The following is a 7,585-nucleotide window of genomic DNA, read 5'->3' as shown; positions in this document are numbered from 1 at the left end:
TATATATATAAAAGTACATACTTAATAAGAATGAGAATAGAAATTGTAAAGAATTAAAAACTTAAACCACAAAGTACCACATCTATTACATAATGCAGAAAAATAATATTAGTATTAGCAACCTGATACACCTGTCCATATTTTATTTCTATAATTTTTGGTGCATGATCTTTGCTTCTCCCAATGACAATGATTTTAAAATATAACTTTCTAAAAAGAGTATAGGAAAGTAATTTCAACTGCACCTCTAGCATGGCTGATGGAAACTTGAGTGTGTTTTCAAAATCCAGTGATTCACTTTTTTTTTTTTTTTACTGCCACTTCTGTTTAGAAAGTGTCTCTTGCCTGGAGGCAAGTCATCAGAGAATGTCAATTGCTGGTCCAGCTTGGCCACGCCCTCCCTATACCATGACCCCTCCCCATTCTAGCCTTCAAGGGCCCCCTGGGTGTGCAGAGCTTGGCAGAGCCCTGAAGCCTAGTCATGGTGATCTCGAGCAGGGAGCAATGAAGCAGACTCTGAATCTATTCCTGTCTCTTAAGTCACAGATGGGGTCCGATGCCTAATAAGGTCCACCTAGCACAGATCTAACTGTTGGAAGCAAATAGGGTAACCTATTGGCCTGCCCTCAGCCTCAGGGCCACCATCATGGGATTGAGGGTGTTATCCAAGCTGGGAAGCACACCGTGCTCTCAGCAACTCTCCACGTCTACTGTGGAGAGGGCACCAAGACATGCTTCATTAGCTTTCTGACTATAATACTTTACATATTTGTAGAGATATAGGAGATAACCAACAGGGCTTTATTCCCCAAATCACACAGGACTGCAGCAAGTGGCAGCCCATGGATTACACAACTATGAAAGTTTTTAAACCAGGGGAATGCCTTGTTAGAAAATGAGAAAATCCAGGTGAACCTGAATAAACAGCATTGCATTTACCTGGAAACTTTGGGTTCTCCCCTTGAATCAGCTCAGTGGGCTAGCCAACTTCCTGCTAGGTTATTAAAACTCGAAGAGAGGGAGAGCCGACAGGTGCATTTGGCAGAAAAAAAATTAATCTCTCCTCAAAGAAGAGAATGAACTTTAGATCCAGTTAGACTGTGTGGGACTCTACCACTTACTATTTCTATAAAATGGGACTAATACATACTGCCAACCACTGAGTAGAGATTCTATGTGTACATGAGAGTGAGCTACTCAGCCTATACCAGCAGTTCTCAACCTGTGGGTCGTGACCCCTTTGGCGGTTGAATGACCCTTTCACAGGGGTCGCCTAAGACCATTCTGTATATCAGATATTTACATTACAATTCATAACAGTAGTAACATTACAGTTATGAATTAGCAACAAAAATAATTTTATGGTTGGGTCACAACATGAGGAACTGTATTTAAAGGGCCTATAGTATATAGGCCCTATACACACTTAACGTTAAAATCCTACCATCTCTCCTGAACCAATCAAGACCAATATTCTTCACCAGTGGAGTGAGTTTTACTGCTGTAAACTGGGCAGGCAGGAGGTCTTACTGAGCCCCAGTAACTAAATATACATGAAGTCACAGCCAACGTCAATCTCTGTTCTCTGTCGAATATTGCCTTTTTTAGTTTAGCATGTCAGACCACACTGGATTGAATCCTTGCTGTAAATCTCTGCTCAGTGGACTAATTCTGAGTGTATTCATAATGAGGATACTTTGCATTGATGCCTTACTGATGTGAACACTTCTTGATGGGAGTGACCCCTGCTATCTTGTTCAGCCCACTAAATTGGATTTCCTTTAGCGTTGTTGCTGGCCTGTCTGAAACCTAGAATTACCCAAGCCCTGTGACACTGAGGGGCTGGCTACAAAGCTAAGTCATTTGATTCCATCTAGTGCTTTCATGCTTCTCTTTCCTGCCGGCCAAATTCTCAGCAAGTAGGAGTCTAATCCAGTCTCTTAGGCCACTTCCCCAAGAGGTACACAAAACCATTCTGAGTAACACCGTGGCTGAAAAATATATATTAACTCCCAGGATGACTAGTGTATAAAAACATTTATGTGAATAAAAATTGTAAAGATCAAAATAATGCTAAGAACTTTAATTCTTTCTCTTATTCATCAGGACACCATAAGGGACTTACTAAGATTATGCCCATTATATAAATCAGGGTTTGTCATACTATGCGTCTGGGCTGCCACCTCTTTGTGTGTGGCCAATCAACTTTAAGTGGTTGAATTATAATCAAAGAAAGAATAATCTTTTTAGACATGGGGAAATTATATGAAATTTAAATTGCATATCCATAAGTGAAGTTCTATTAGATCATAGCCACATCCATTTATTTACATTCTGTCTGTAGGTGAATTTGTTCTACAAGGCAGAGGGGAGTGGTTGCAACAGAGACCCTATGGGTGGCAAAACCAAAAGTATTTACTATCTGAGCCTTAATTGAATCACTTTGCTGACCTCATTTACGCTAATGAAGCTAACGATCAGAGAATTCAGAAACTTTCCCTGGCCTCCCCTGAAAAATAGGTGGTGAATCTAAGATAAAATGGGTTGATTGATTCAAGAGAACATACTTTAACATCTACTAGTATAAACCATGGCTACAGTTCTGGTTGTTATAAAATTCAGTGAATCTCACACAGAGAATGTAATCACATTTTAATGACTGTAGTCATATTTCCTCTCTTGACCATTGTAGATACGTTTGGCAGAAGGTGACTGCCACCACTTCTGTAAAATAGTGTGCAGCTGAATTTATAAGGAGAACATTTGGCTTTGCTGACGTCTGCATGGTGCAGTGAAGTTCTGGTCCTATTTCAAGTGGAATGATTGCCAAGCCCCATATTATAAACACTTCTACTTCTAACCTAACTTCAAAAGCACAGCACATATGCTAGGCTTTCGGAATTGGATGAAAGTTATGGGACCATGCCCAAGAAATAATTGCAAATGATTATTCAAATTATACATTCACTTAATTGCCAGTAAAGTGAAAAAAATAATCCTTTCCTGATTTCAGAAGGCGGAAATAGTGGCAAATGATTCAATCCATTACATAAATTAAAAAGATGCCAGGTTGATGTGGCTCAGTGGTTAAGTGTCACATGAACCAGGAGGTCACAGTTTGATTCCTGGTCAAGGCACATGCCTGAGTTGCGGGCTCTATCCCCAGTAGGGGGAGTGCTAGAGGCAGCCGATCAGTGATTCTCTCTCATCATTAATGTTTCTCTCTCTCTCCCTTTCCTTCCTCTCTGAAATCAATAAAAATACATTAAAAAATAAACTTTCTACCCACAAAATTTTTTAAAAAAGAAAAATAAATAAAAAATATTATTATATATTTAAATATTATTAAATATTATTATATTTGCATCATAATAATCATTATCTCAGGATAACATCTTAATATCCAACATTCATTTTAAGATCAGTTTATAATATAAATATTAAAAATATATTTGTGATACTTTATTTGTATTTTAACCTGTTACATTTTAGATCTAATGATTTAAAATAATTGTACAGTCTGTTTTTCTTCTTTTTCACCACAGAGGTGATTACATTTTCAATTAGCGGTAATGCTAATTTCCAAGGATGCTATTATTTTATATGTTAGAGCATACAACTAGGACCATGAAGGATTAAGGAAAACTATTTTAAAATATTTTCAGAGCTGCACAGATTGCATAGACTACCTCTGCATAGATAGACCGTGGCAAGTGGCAAATTAATGGTATTGTGATGCGACATTGACTTATGAATTAACAAAGCCATAATGGCATTGTCACATGCTATTTTCATTGTGGGTGATATTAGGATCTTTGGACTGAAACACTTAATCTGCATTTGTGACATGCTGTCCACTCTGGAAGGCCTCATCCTCCAATTATTGTTACGTTGGTTCTTAGAAAATCTGCTTTTGTGCCTCGGCTCTAAAGATAAATGGCATATTTTGGGAGAGCCTGCTTTTGTAGAACTGCTGTTTACCTTAGTGGAGAAGTAAAAGAGGTAAGGTGTTATTTTTTAAAAACTCTAGGTAGGAAAAATGGACATAAGTTTTAGAAAATTATAAACAGTGAAATACTTGATAAAAATTAAATCTGGCTTTCCAATTCCATTTTCATTTCCATTTGTAAGGAGCTTAGAAGTACTCCTTCCATAGTGACAAAAGGCAAAAAGCTGTACAGACTGAAAAATCAATAACTCTTTGGAATCTGTAAGAGATGGGGAGAAGACACTGGGAAAACCAGTGCCTTGAAGACTGGAGAGGCACACATGTGAATACAGACAGGGAGTGAGGGCTTATGGGAGCAGCTATCACGGGGAAAAATTGCCTTGGGAACAGGTACCAGAGTAGGAAGAGTGCACTGAAATTGAAGAATTGCTGGAGTCTCAGTGTGAACAACTCTGAGAGTTGTTCTGGGGGATCCAGCCAGATGGAGTCTACATATATAGGGATTCACCTAAAGGAACTCAGATGATTTCCAGGGGAGAGTGGGAAAGAAACCAGTTTCTTAACAAGTTGACCAGAGCCTAACCTGCTGAAGTTTTATCAGAGCCTAAAGCAATTTGGGTAAAGGATATACCCAAATCCAGCCCACTCTAGCCATCCTGTTCTACCATGGTGAAGGGGGGAGGGGACAGGAAAACACTTATGAAGGCTCCCTAAATGTCCAAAACCTAACCATAGGACTATGGAATGCTCTCTCTCCCCTCCACACCCAACACCACTTTACTAAAGGCTTGTTTACAACAGTTTCTTTTACCCAGTAAATCACGTTCCCTATAAAAAATAAATAAAAATAAAATGCTTACCAGAAGGCACAACAAAACACAACACAAAAGAGCAAGCATGATTACTAGATATGGCAGGAATATTAGAATCACCAGACCCAGCATACAAAACATCTGATTAATATGCTAAGGAAGCTAATGGATAAAGTACACAGTATGCAACAACACTTGGGCAAGGCAAACAGGCAGATGGAAACCCTAAGTCAGAACCAAAGGAAGTGCCAATGTTCTGGTGAGTCATGTCCATAAGGAGAGTATGAATGTGCAGGGGAGGGGTGGGAGGGGGAGAAGATAAGGAAAGTCTCTGTACTCTCCTCTTAATTTTGTTAATAAACATAAAACTGCTCTGAAATTAATATTAAAATAAAAAAATAAATCAAATAAGGTATTCCAAAACTGTGTTTTTACTTTCAGTGTCTTTGACTCATTTTCTGGACAAAGCTGGATTTATACTTAAGCTATTTTCATACACATAGTAAGCAAAGCGTGTGAATCTTCACCTGTTTATGTTTCTTTCATCTTCTGAGCCATCTTAGTATTTTGTCTGCACGCCTCTTCTTGAACTTTTGGTGTTTTCTTATTGTTGATTTACTGGAGTCATTCTGCAGGATTCAACATATTGTAAACTCTTTGAAGGCAGATGCTAAATCGTAAAAAAAAAAATATTTCTGTCTCCCAATATAAGAGGTTAATGAAAAATTATTGACTCAATTTAATGAAACATTTAATTGTGGAAATGCACATTGTAAGGAAATGAGTACTTTTGCTGGACAGACACAGGGAAACTGCTCCGTGCCACAAAATTTGCTGTGTAAACTAATGAAAAATTTGTTCACTGTGAAGGTGTGATTTGCTTTGATCTTTGGCAAAGACAGAGTAAATAAGCACGAAGTGGAGAGGCAAATTTACTTTTTTTAGGAGAAAGTAGATAAGGAGAAGGAGAACTTCAGAGAGATGTAAGGAGATTAGATGTGAAAAGGACTTGCAATCCCAAGGGAAGGGAGGTACAAGATAAAATATTGAGGGCATTGGAGAGAGTGTCCAATCTGAACATATCTTTCAGCACCATCTTCCCTGTAGTACAATCACAGCATCCAAGAATACTCCTCTCTTTTCCCATCTCTAATACTCATGGAGCATTCAGTATTGTTGAGGACTGTTCCGGGAACCATAATATTTTGTATTTTAAGTGCCTCAAATTAATTTTGCTGAGGTGAATAGATAAATCTGATTCTTTATTCTAATCTGTGATAATGAATCTGTTCTGAACAGACTTGGTGGTTCAGGCACTAATGGGCACACAATGGGCTTTGAACCATGAAATTAATGAATTAATCCATGAAAGATCAATCAGTTCTAAACATATTTTTTTTATGAGCTTTGAAATCTAACATCTTAATCTTAATTCTGATTTTACTATTTACTCTCTCCTTATCCTTTGAGACTATTAAGGAATTTTTGTAAGCTTCAGTTTCCTCAGTGGGTAAATGGGAATAGTAAAACTTAGCCCATACAATTTCTGTGAGGTCACTCGAAACGATGCATTTAAAATACATTGCACGTTATACCGTAAGCCCTCAATAAATACAATTATAACCAGTGCTGATGTGTTGGGCAGCTGTCCCTAATATGTTCTCTTGACCCCTGGGGTATTTTTAAATGAATAATTAATGCTGATAAAGTCTGAATTTATTAACTGGACTTCAATAAGATAGTATTTGTCCATTCAGAATGCTTTATATAAAAATAACTCTCCCAAGCCTGTGAGTCCTTGGTTTTCTCTCTCCAAAGACACAGAATCATTAATCTTGATGGCCTTCTCCTTTTTTATTTCAAATTTTTAACTAGTTCCAAATTTTAAGATGTATTCAAGCACATCTTATAATTCATTAGTTATTTAATCTGAATAGAATATATATCAATAATGTTTTTTAAAATAGAGTTCTAGTAGTTAAGTCCGTACTTGACCCTAGTGTAAAACGAGAGTCCTCCTGAACATATATTCCACTCTGAGTATAAACATCTGTACTCTCCTTGTACTGGCCTTTCTGGTATTACATTCTGATTATTCTTTAGCTTTTCAACCACAAAGAAATGTCAAGCTTCATAGACCATCCAGACAACCAAAGTCACTCCTTAGTTTATATTGGTGCAGCCTGGTTTTCAGATTTTTTTAAAAAATTGAATGCCATTGTGTGTTTTGAAATTTTTTTTGTATTACCAAGGTCAGTTTCAATGTTATTTTTATGACACAAGCTAGGCCTCCTGAGATGGTACTACGTACACAAACAAAATAAATACTATTTATATTGCAGAATTCAGCTTAGTAAAAAGTTTATTCTCTGTAGTCCCACAGACCTACCTTTTTTTACTGTCACCTCTGACATAGTAACACTTTATTTCAAGTCTCAAATTTATTTAAACTGATCAAATAAATGTATTAAGTCATGAACATCTGGGTACTATTAAGTTCTTGAAACAGGTCATTTAGACATCTAAAAAGTGACAAACTTAACAGTTTTTTGGATGATTTAGTAGACATTCATCTATAGTGCTATATTTAAGAACCAAAAGGCTTGACAAAAGTGACTATGTAAACTTATACTCGTGTTAAAGCCTCTATTTCTGAACTTGTACTTACATGTTAACATAATTTCCACAAATGTATCCTGTAACCCTTGAGGCCCATGCTCGATAATGTAGAGGACAGTGTTGACGTCGCTAGGTAATTTAACAGTATGCATATTGAATAAAAATCCCAACCCATCCTGTATGTTTATTACTCTGACATAGGGAG

The sequence above is a fragment of the Myotis nattereri genome, assembly GCF_964212035.1.
Source record: "Myotis nattereri genome assembly, chromosome: 6".
NCBI classification, from domain to species: Eukaryota; Metazoa; Chordata; class Mammalia; order Chiroptera; family Vespertilionidae; genus Myotis; species Myotis nattereri.
This window is presented reverse-complemented; position numbering follows the sequence as displayed.